Source organism: Heteronotia binoei, chromosome 1, assembly GCF_032191835.1.
Source record: "Heteronotia binoei isolate CCM8104 ecotype False Entrance Well chromosome 1, APGP_CSIRO_Hbin_v1, whole genome shotgun sequence".
In the NCBI taxonomy this organism is placed as follows: Eukaryota; Metazoa; Chordata; class Lepidosauria; order Squamata; family Gekkonidae; genus Heteronotia; species Heteronotia binoei.
In genome coordinates this window covers 206739710-206751466 of record NC_083223.1, presented here as the reverse complement: position 1 = coordinate 206751466, position 11757 = coordinate 206739710, and the positions used below count along the sequence as shown (strand labels likewise).

The window sequence follows — 11757 nt, the reverse complement described above, 5'->3', positions numbered from 1 at the left end:
CGTTAACGTTCAAAGAGAGTATTTTAGTTTCCATCTTAGAATTCATTTTGGTGAGTGAATACTATCCGATATCATGGCTGAGACCTTCTTAGTCTGGAGCCTGGTTTTGATCTTCTCAGGTTTCTTTTTGGGAGACTTATCATCAGTGAACTTCTTAGCTCCTTCTACCTCCTGTTCGTCTCCCGATTCAGATCCGTTTCGCTTCACAAACTCATCACAAAATTCTTCCATCTTTGCCTCAGTAGTAATATTGTATCTCTTAGTTTGAAATGTAAAGAAAAGACCTTGCGGGATAAGCCATCTAAATTGAATTTCTTGCTTCATTAACCAAGTAGACATTTTCCTGAACTTGAATCTCCTCTGTCGGACACTCCAGGGTATCTCTTTCAATACTTTGATCTTCGTTCCCTTCCAATTCATTTCATAATCTCTTGCCTTCTGCAGAATCCTTTCCACAGTTTCTGGACGGGCGAACTTTACTTGAACTTCTCTGGGAAGTTTGAATTTCCTTATGTAGCTCGAAGAAACTCTTTTGGCCCAAAGAATATCTCTTGGACCTTCTTCCAATAGTTCTTCATCATCAATAATTAAGATGTCTCTAATTTTACTGATTATATCTTCCTCCTTTTCTTCTGGTAGATTTTGAAAGCGAAGAATAGTTGAAGCTTTCTCCATTTCGAGCCTCATCACCCGTTCTTCTAGCTCCATCAATCCTGTTTGGTTTTCTCTAACCGTATTAATTGTGCGCTTCTCCCGATCTTCCATTCTCTCAACTTTAGCTGTCAAACCATGAACTTGTTGTGTATTGGCCAACAGCTGCTTTTGAAATTCTGCCAACTGATCATTGGTTTTCCTAATTTGAGTCATCAAGTCTGTTTTCAGTCCATCTAAAGCTTCTTGGTTCTGTTTAAATCCAGCAGTAACTGTACTCTGTAATTTTTCCAACGCGTCTTGGTTGACAGCGGCTTGCACCTTACCTCCCCCTGCCGGAGGAGTACCTTGTAGGTATTTTTTAATCTTTGTTTCCGTCATAATGATGCTACTGTCACTAACCTTATAAACTGACCCAATTTGTAATTTTCAACAGCTCAATATATCAATAAGCAGAAAGACTATCAATAATCTCTCTCTCTCTCTCTCTCTCTCGGCTTGGCTTCGCGAACGAAGATTTAAGAAGGGTGCAATAGTCCACGTTTGCTGCAGGCTCGCTGGTGGCTGACAAGACCAATGTGGGACAGGCAGGTCCGGCCACAGCGGCTGCAGGGAAAAGTCTGATTTAGGGTTGGTCCTGTAGCAGTGCGATTCTTCCTCAATCTCCTTTTGTCCTCAAGACCAGCTATGCGTGTGTTCTCAAAGGAAGAGACAGCCTGGTGGATGGTGTGCCTCCATGCTTTGCGATCTGAGGCTAGGTCAGACCACTGGTGATGGTTGATGTGACAGGTGCTAAGGGATTTCTTCAAGGAGTCCTTGTACCTCTTCTTTGGTGCCCCTCTATTTCGATGGCCGGTGGAGAGTTCGCCATACAGAGCAATCTTGGGAAGGCGGTGGTTTTCCATCCTAGAAATATGCCCTGCCCAGCGCAGCTGCGTCTTCAACAGCAGTGCCTCGATGCTGGTAACCTCTGCCCGCTTGAGGACTTCAGTGTTGGTCACAAAGTCACTCCAGTGGATGTTGAGGATGGTGCGAAGGCAGCGCTGATGAAAGCGCTCAAGGAGTCGCAGGTGATGACGGTATAAAACCCACGATTCAATATTCAGCTAAATAACTTCTTAAGCTCAGTCAGTGATTCAAGATTATCTGGGGTCCAATAAAAATGCTCAATAAGTAATACAGCAATTCTATAAAATCAATAATTCTTTGAGCTCAGTCAATAATTCAATCAATTATTAGGTATCAGATATTAAATCAATTCATTTCATTAATACATTGGGGATTAACTATCAAAATTTAGCCCTAGAATTATTTATAGTAAGTGAATAAGTAAATAACTCAAAAATTACAGTTCTGAGTCAAGAAATAATCAACATAAGTATTTACACAGTCTTATCTTCTCTGTTCCTTATCTTCTCTGCTCCTTCTTCTTTCTTCTTTCTTCCCTTCTCTTGTTACTTAACTGTTTCAGAATCTTAATATTGTCTTGGTAGCTTAGTGTCCAATTTTAATGTCTTAGTGTCTTAGTGTCAAATAGATTTTTAGCTGTCTTCAGTGTTCTAAAAGCCAAGTTCTAGTTTTAGCCCTAATAAATCCCCACGTTTTGAAAGATGAAAAGGAAAATGTTTTCTAGAGTCCAAAAGTTCCAGTCTCTTATACTCCAAGAAGGAAGGTTTCAAAGATCCAGATATAGTGCCTAATCCGTTTCCAATAGTTATAAATTTAAAAACCACAATCTTCAATAGAGAGCAGCCGCAGCAAAAGCTGCTAAGAACCACTACTCTACCCTTTGAGCTGATACCAACGATTAATTATCCCAAAAATAAGTATTTGCGTAAACAAAACCCATCCTCTTCAACAAGGTGAAAAGTAAAATAAAAAAGAAAAATAAGGCTCCAGCGAAAGCGCAGATGAAAGGCAAAAAAAATTAAAGAAAACCAGAGGTGGACAAGCGAAGGGGGGGGGGGGAGTTAAGATCGTCAAATGCACTCAGAAAGTTTCTGTCTCAGCTCACCACCAGCGCCGCCTGCGTCTTCCACGTCCGGCCTCCTGAAGGAGAACTTCAGCTCCCGTCCGCCATTACCGACAGCTTCCTCTCTCCTAACTCAGATCACAGTTCTCACATTGGTCACGGACTGACAGCCACTTTTAATGTCTCAGAGACAGGGAAAGAAGAATCGCTTCTCAACCCCCTACTTCCCCCTGTCTTCCTTCTGCCAATATTCTTTGATCACAGCCAAGCTCTTTGTTGTTTCCCCTCAAAACGATCGCTCATTCAGTCGCCGCTAAGCCGCCAAGCCGCCCGCCTCCTCAGCCATTCACGTCCTCCACCGATACCCACACGGCGATACCCACACGGCTCCGCTCCCTATCAGCCTGTGCAGCACACAAACCGCTTACCAGCTTTATTTTCTTCTCGCCATGAGCTGCACCATTCGCATTCCAAGGGTGGGACGACCCAGGTAGGAAAAAACGCTACGGGGTGCACTTGAGGGAGTTAAGGTTCCTCTCCAATCTCCCTTTCCCGGCGGCACAGTTAGGCACCGAGGTGTTGCTGGGGTATCGGCCAGGGGGAAAACTGGCGCTGAGTGAGGAACCTCCGTTCCTCCCCCACGTCCAGAAAGCCCCCCAGGCTTCGGAGCGTCTCCAGACAGCTCCTTAAGAGGTACTTCCCGGCCGGGAAGCCCCCTCGATTACCCCACAAACAGAGTTCCCTCCCGAGACGGGAAAAGGAGCTCTGCGTCACTCCGCCATCTTTCCGGAACCCTAGACTCCCACCCTTTCCCTGGAACCCCACACCAGGCCTAGTGCAGGAAACCATTTGAAGGAGAAAGACTCTTGGATGAGAATTGCCACCCCTCGTCTTCTTGTTCATAGTCGATGAAGGACTGAGTATCCTGGGGGAGTCAGCTGAGTGAGTGCTACAACTTAATCTGCATCTACCCAAATCGCAAAAGCATACCAGATCAAAATCACCTTTTCTAATAAATTCTTCAAGGGAGGCAGTCTTATTCATAACCAGTCGACCTTGTACAACATCAAGCTTGAAGAGGAGGGCAAAAAAGTCTGGGTCTGCACATCATTATTCCTTGGGCTGTGAAGGAGATTAGAAAGGGACTGAGCATATCCATTTCTTAGTCTCCTAAACCTAACTCTGCCCACTGCTGTATCTCCCATCTCCTCATCCTATAGGAATTCCTTGGTCACTTAGGCACATCTGGCAGCTTACTCTGGTTTCCCTCTCCACCTTTGGGAGTATCTAACTAGCTGTGCAGCAAATTTATAGTACACACAAAAAACCCCTCCACCACAATCAACCAAACCCACAATAGTCCAAGCCAAGCAATGGACATTCACTGTACCCATTCACTGTACCACTTTGCCTGGTACTTTCCTGATGTTTTGGCAAGGCAGTCACAAGCACCCCTGCTCTGACCTCACTTATTACCCAGGTAATCAGCTCTAATCACCAAGAAAGCTATGGGAGTCTATGGGAGCTGTTACCTCTGCTGAGACGGAACTGCAGCTTCTGAACTCTGCCTCCTGCTTTCCTGATGTTCTGGTAGAAAACTTCAGGGGTATTTGTGGCATCTGTATGCATGGGGGAGGTATTTGTGAATTTCCTGCATTGTGCAGGGGGTTGGACTAGATGACCCTGGAGATCTCTTCCAAGTCTATGATTCTATGAAAACTTACATCAACTGTTACTCGCTATCACACATGGGATAAAATACATGGGGAAGTGGCACACTTCAGTTCCCCTCGCCTGTGTGATCCATTTTTATTTTTAAATACACACACACACACACAACATTAAGTTATACCTTCCTGTGCCAGAAATTCAAGTGAGAATTTCTATAGTCTGCAGAACAAGGACAGCTTCTTTTATCTGCCTGAAATTATGGAGAGAGGATCTTTTGACTAGAAGATACAGTTCCTGAATATTTTGATCCAATTTTGTGTGTGTGTTTAAAAAATACACCCAGAAATATTTTTTCCTATTGAAACCAATGGAAACCAATTGGGTGGATCTTACAGTCAATTTGTGAAAGCTGCTGATGCCCACAGATCTTTCCTGTGTTCCTCTCCTCACAGCAGTCCTTTCTGACCCAGCAAAATGTATTTCCAGGACTGTGAGACCTGCATGGATTAACATTTATGCAGTTTATAAGACTGTAGGGGGAAGGGGATGAGATAGCTCTTTCTACCCTTCCATTAGAATAAAGTTTCTTAAGGTCCTGAACTGGATAACTCAGGTTTAGCCCAAACCTATCAGATCTCAGTAGCTAGGTAGGGGTGGCCCTGGTTAGTGTTTGGATGGGAGACCATCAAGGTATACTGGGATTGTGATGCAATGCAGAGCCAGGAAATGGTAAGTCATTTCTGCTGGTCTCTAGCCTTGAAAATTCCTTGGGTTTGCAATAAATCAGCTGTGACTTAACAAGGGAAAAAGTTGAAAAGGGCTACTGGGAGGATGGAAATCTAGGAAAGACCTTTGATCCCCATGTGTGAAAGAGCATGGGATCCAAATAGTGGAAATGACTATCAGATTGATTTCCTTATAGGACTAGCTTTACTCTCAGTATTAAAGAAACCGACAAGTTTTTAAAATGGCATACTATCTTCTTTTCAAACAATTTTATTAGTAACATATGGTAATACATTTCAATTTCTTACATCACTAATAATTACTTTTTAAATCTATCCCATATATTACTTTCTACCCACCCCTCCCCCCGTTACTTGACCCCCACCAGTGTTATATACTTAAAATATTAACATTAAAGGTACCCTTAATTAATAAGAACCAAAATTAATATCCTCCTCCCTCTTGTACTTAATCATTATCAAAAATTGTCCAATGCCCTTTTATTTTCCACTCTTTTTCTACGTATCTTCTTTCCACTCCATCTTAAATACTTCTAAATCATAGTCTCTTAAGGTTCTTGTTAACTTGTCTATTTCACTCCATGTCATAACTTTTACAATCCAATCCCATTTCTCTGGTATTTTTTCTTGCTTCAACAACTGCACATACAATGTCCTAGCAGCTGAGAGCAAGTACTCGATTAAAGTTCTATCTTCTTTTGGAAATTTTTCCATTTGTAATCCCAACAGAAAAGTCTCTACAATTTTGTTAAATTCGTATCCCAAGATCTTAGAAATCTCTTGTTGAATCATCTGCCAATACTTTTTTGATCTTTCACAAGTCCACCACATATAGTAGAAAGAACCTTCGTGTTTTTTACATTTCCAGCATCTATCTGGCATCTTATTGTTCATCTTTGCCAATTTTTTAGGAGTCATAAACCATCTGTACATCATTGCTTCGGCAGCACATATACTAAAATTGGAACGATACAGAGAAGATTAGCATGGCCCCTGCGCAAAGGCTGGCAAGCCTATATGTACTATGGCAAGAAAAAGATGGATGGTTTTTTCTCTCACCATTACATAAAAATAATTTGCTAAATATTTGGATGAAGTATAAGAAATATGGCGATGAGAGAAAACCACTATGGATAGTGCCAGCAGAAGTAATAAAAATAACAGCTGAGTCAGGAGAGGGAAAATGGATGTCATACAATCAACTATTAAAAATACAAAAGCGGTAAAATAGAGTTGAAACCTGCTGAGGAGCTGAATTATAAATATGATTGGTTTCAAATGCAACAAATAAAGAGTTTGGTGGAAAGTGATTTTAAAACTGAAGGAATAAGACGAGAACAAAAAGAAATGGAAACAGTTCTGCTTGGAGATAATGAAAAATTAATTTTGAAAATCTGTAAGTTACTTTTAAAATGGTCTATGGAAGATGAAGTAGTGAAATCTCAAATGATTAAGTGGGCAATCAATGTAAATAATGAAATACAGATGGAAGAACTCAATGAAACTCTCAACATGTCAGAGTATCAAAGAAAATTGTTTTAAGATGATAAAATGGCATATTATCTTGCTCCAAATCCTTTTTTTTTTTTTTTTTTAAATCACAACCATAGGTCATTGTCTCCTTTTAGGAAGGCTGGTTGTCCTTCCCAAAGAAACAGAATCTTGATGGTACTCTAATGTTCTTGCATGGATTGGTTCACATTGCATAGATTTTCCATAGAACAGGGGTCCCCAACCCCCGGTCTGTGGACCGGTTCTGGTCCGTGGCCTGTTAGCAACCGGGCCATGAGTCGTATAATTGTTTCATTAGCTATTACATGTAAGAAGAAGACGACATTGAATTTATATCTTGCCCTCCACTCCAAATCTCAAGAGTCTCAGAGTGGCTCACAATCTCTTTTATCTTCCTCCACCACAACAGACACCCTGTGAGGTGGGTGGGACTGAGAGAGCTCTCCCAGAAGCTGCCCTTTCAAGGACAGCTCTGCAAGAGCTTTGGCTGACCCAAGGCCATTCCAATGGCTGCAAGTGGAGGAGTGGGGAATCAAACCCAGCTCTCCCAGATAAGAGTCTGCGCAGTTAACCATTACACCAAACTAATAGAAATAAAGTGCACAATTGTATCATCCAAAAACCATCATGCCCCCCCGCCCCCGGACCATGGAAAAATTGTCTTCCACAAGACTGGTCCCTGGTGCCAAAAAGGTTGGGGACCACTGCCTTAGAACATAGAACAGACGTTCCATAGAACACAGATGTTCCAGAGAATGGACACTCATGTGCATCCAGCATGCCTCTAATGTAATACGGACAATTAGCAGATTATTCCCCCATTTAAAAAGGAAAATGATTAGATGCATGGATTCATACCGTACATACATCCTGTTATGCCCACAGTAGAAGCCTGAGAGCATTTACTCTCCCCCTTTCACATGAATGGACCTGTTTTGTTAGCTCTCTTGGAAGCTTTTGGCTGAAATGCAGGATAAAAATCTTTTAAACGACGTTCATAATAAAATATTTAAAAAATAGTAAATATGTAAATATTAAAATATTATGAAAATAGTAAGTATGGAGTGGTATGCCATCTATTTTTGGATAGTCAGTTCAATTGCCTATTCATCCACCCCAAGGTCAGTGGCTGTTACACAGTCTTGTAGTTATGTAGCTGATTTTACACAAGCTTGGTAGTTGGTATTGCAGAGAAGGGCATATTTCCTCAAACCTTCTCTGCAAGAAGAGGAGATGGCTTAATTTCTTGGACATTATCCTTTGGATCTCTGGAAAACTAACCTAGAGCCCAGATGGTTCTGAGAGCTTCAGACCCTGTTGTGGCACCTATGGTGCAAATAGGATTCTCTGCTGCCTCCCCTTTCACAATGGAAGGGATAATAATAATAATATTTAATTTATATCCCATCCTCCCCGCTGGAGCAGGCTCAGGGAGGCTCACAGCATAAAAACTTCAACCATCACAATACATATAATAGATCATTCATACATATTATAAAACATACATTAAAATCATATATTACAAGTCAAACATTAAAACCACTTAAATTGGTTTGGAGCTAAAATTTTGATGTTACACATTTTACAGTTTTTCTGTGGCGATGGTATTCTTCTACAGTAGATTCCTTCTTAAGTATAGGCCAGCTGGAAAAGAGTAGTCTTGCAGGCCCTGTGGAACTGGGCAAGGCTCTGCAAGGCCTGCACCTCCTCTGGCAATTGGTTCCACCAGTGGGGGCTACAATCGAGAAGGCTATATCTCTGGTGATTTTCAGTTTGGCCTCCCTCGGCCCGGGTATTACCAATAGATTTTGTGAACCAGATCGTAGTACCCTCTGAGGAATATATGGGGAGAGACGGTCCCTAAGGTAGGCAGGTCCTTGGCCATATAGGGCTTTAAAGATAATAACCAGCACCTTGTAGCGCATCTGGTACACTATTGGCAGCCAGTGCAGTTTCCGCAGCCCCGGCTGTATGTGCTCCTATCTAGGGAGCCCCAATAGCAGCCTGGCTGCTGCGTTCTGCACTAGCTGTAGTTTCTGGGTTCGGCACAGGGGCAGCCCCATGTAGAGGGCATTACAGTAGTTCAACCTAGAGGTTGAACTTTCTTCAAATATATTAGAAGTAGGAAACCAGCCAGGGAGGCAGTGGGGCCCTTGGATGACCATGGGGTAAAAGGATTACTGAAGGAGGATAGGGAAATGGCTGAGAAGCTAAATGAATTTTTTGCCTCCATCTTCACTGTGGAAGATGAGAACTTTTTGCCCGCCCCAGAACCACTAATTTTGGAAGGGGTATTGAAAGACCTGAGTCAGATTGAGGTGACAAAAGAGGAGGTCCTACAATTGATAGACAAATTAAAAACTAATAAGTCACCGGGTCCGGATGGCATACATCCAAGAGTTCTGAAAGAACTCAAAGTTGAACTTGTGGATCTTCTAACAAAAATCTGTAATCTTTCATTGAAATCTGCCTCCGTTCCTGAGGACTGGAAGGTAGCAAATGTCACCCCCATCTTTAAAAATGGTTCCAGAGGAGACCCGGGAAATTACAGGCCAGTCAGTCTGACTTCAATACCGGGAAAGTTGGTAGAAACCATTATCAAGGACAGAATGAGTAGGCACATTGATGAACACGGGTTATTGAGGAAGACTCAGCATGGGTTCTGCAAGGGAAGATCTTGCCTCACTAACCTGTTACATTTCTTTGAGGTGGTGAACAAACATGTGGACAAAGGAGACCTGATAGATGTTGTTTACCTTGACTTCCAGAAAGCTTTTGATAAAGTTCCTCATCAAAGGCTCCTTAGAAAGCTTGAGAGTCATGGAGTAAAAGGACATGTCCTCTTGTGGATCAAAAACTGGCTGAGTAATAGGAAGCAGAGAGTGAGTATAAATGGGCAGTCTTCGCAGTGGAGGACGGTAAGCAGTGGGGTGCCGCAGGACTCGGTACTCGGTCCCATGCTCTTTAACTTGTTCATAAATGATTTAGAGTTGGGAGTAAGCAGTGAAGTGGCCAAGTTTGCGGATGACACTAAATTGTTCAGGGTGGTGAGAAGCAGAGAGGATTGTGAGGAACTCCAAAGGGATCTGTTGAGGCTGGGTGAGTGGGCGTCAACGTGGCAGATATGGTTCAATGTGGCCAAGTGCAAAGTAATGCACATTGGGGCCAAGAATCCCAGCTGCAAATACAAGTTGATGGGTTGTGAACTGGCAGAGACTGACCAAGAGAGAGATCTTGGGGTCGTGGTAGATAACTCACTGAAAATGTCAAGACAGTGTGCGTTTGCAATAAAAAAGGCCAACGCCATGCTGGGAATTATTAGGAAGGGAATTGAAAACAAATCAGCCAGTATCATAATGCCCCTGTATAAATCGATGGTGCGGTCTCATTTGGAGTACTGTGTGCAGTTCTGGTCGCCGCACCTCAAAAAGGATATTATAGCATTGGAGAAAGTCCAGAGAAGGGCAACTAGAATGATTAAAGGGCTGGAGCACTTTCCCTATGAAGAAAGGTTGAAACGCTTGGGACTCTTTAGCTTGGAGAAACGTCGACTGCGGGGTGACATGATAGAGGTTTACAAGATAATGCATGGGATGGAGAAAGTAGAGAAAGGAGTACTTTTCTTCCTTTCTCACAATACAAGAACTCGTGGGCATTCGATGAAATTGCTGAGCAGACAGGTTAAAACGGATAAAAGGAAGTACTTCTTCACCCAAAGGGTGATTAACATGTGGAATTCACTGCCACAGGAGGTGGTGGCGGCCACAAGTATAGCCACCTTCAAGAAGGGTTTAGATAAAAATATGGAGCAGAGGTCCATCAGTGGCTATTAGCCACAGTGTATGTGTGTATATAAAATTTTTTGCCACTGTGTGACACAGAGTGTTGGACTTGATGGGCCGTTGGCCTGATCCAACATGGCTTCTCTTATGTTCTTATGTTCTTATGTGACCATTGCATGGACTACTGTTGCCAGGTCGTCACGGTCCAGAACGGGGACGAACTACTTCACCCGCCTAAGATGAAAAAAAGCGGATTTAACAGTGGCTGCTGTCTGGGCCTCCACTGACAGGGCCAGCTACAGTAGCTCTTGAGCTTGCATGCTACAGTAGCTCTTGACCCCCAAGCTCTTGACCTTGCACGCCATTTTCAATGGTGCACCATCAAATGCTGATAGGGGGATTTCCCTTCCCAGACTGCTGCAACCCAGGCAACGGACCTCTATCTTCGCTGGATTCAGCTTCAACCTACTCAGCCTGAGCTACCGCGCCACAGCCTGCAGCGCCAGATCTAGATTTTCTGGGACACAGTTAGGCCGGCCATCCATTAGTAGATAGAGTTGTGTGTCATCAGCATATTGGTGACAACCCAACCTGTACCCCCAGCAATCTGGGCAAGGGGGCGCATGTAGATGTTGGACAACATCAGGGAGAGCACCGCCTCCTGAGGCACCCCACAATTAAGCGGGTGCCTCCCTTTGTCCCTGACCATCAAGGAAAGAGGAAAGCCATTGCAAGGCCGACCCCTGAATTCCTGTGTCGGCGAGGCGGCGGGTCAGTAGCCGATGGTCGACTGTATCGAACGCAGCCGATAGGTCTAACAACATTAGCACCACTGAGCCACCTCGATCCAGATGCCACTGGAGGTCATCCACCAGGGTGACCCGCCCTGTCTCCGTCCCATGACTTGGGCAAAAGCTGAATTGGTGGGCGTCTAGAATGGAAGTGTCACCCAGAAACCCCTGTAACTGTAGCGCCACTGCCCTCTCAATAATTTTACCCCAAAAGGGTAAATTTGGGACCGGCTGGTAGTTTGCCAGTTCGGCCGGATCTGATGTAACTTTTTTCAAGAGGGGACAGACCACAGCCTCTTTAAGAGGCATTGGAAAAAGCCACTCCAAGAGGGATCTATTTACAATGTCCCATATAGGACATCTAAGCTCCCTCTGGCAAGTTTTAATTAGCCAGGAAGGGCAAGGGTCCAAATCGCAAGTTGTTGCGCATACAGTGAGGAGGATTCTGTCGACTTCCTCCAGGCTGAGCACGTCGAAGCAGTCCAGAACTGATCCAAAAGACAGGCACAGAGCCTTGAGTTCACATACTGTCTACAATGTGGCGGGGAGGTCGAGATGGAGTGACGAGATTTTATCTACAAAAAATTCTGCAAAGCCTCACAGCCTATCTCCAATTCCATAGCATTTGGCCT

The 11757-nt window shown here is 43.6% G+C and overlaps 1 pseudogene; it reads left to right on the top strand.

Moving 5' to 3' along the window:
* The first annotated feature begins 5975 nt into the window (after window positions 1-5975).
* LOC132589265 (U6 spliceosomal RNA) lies at window positions 5976-6091 on the top strand (annotated as a pseudogene).
* The last annotated feature ends 5666 nt before the right edge of the window (window positions 6092-11757 follow it).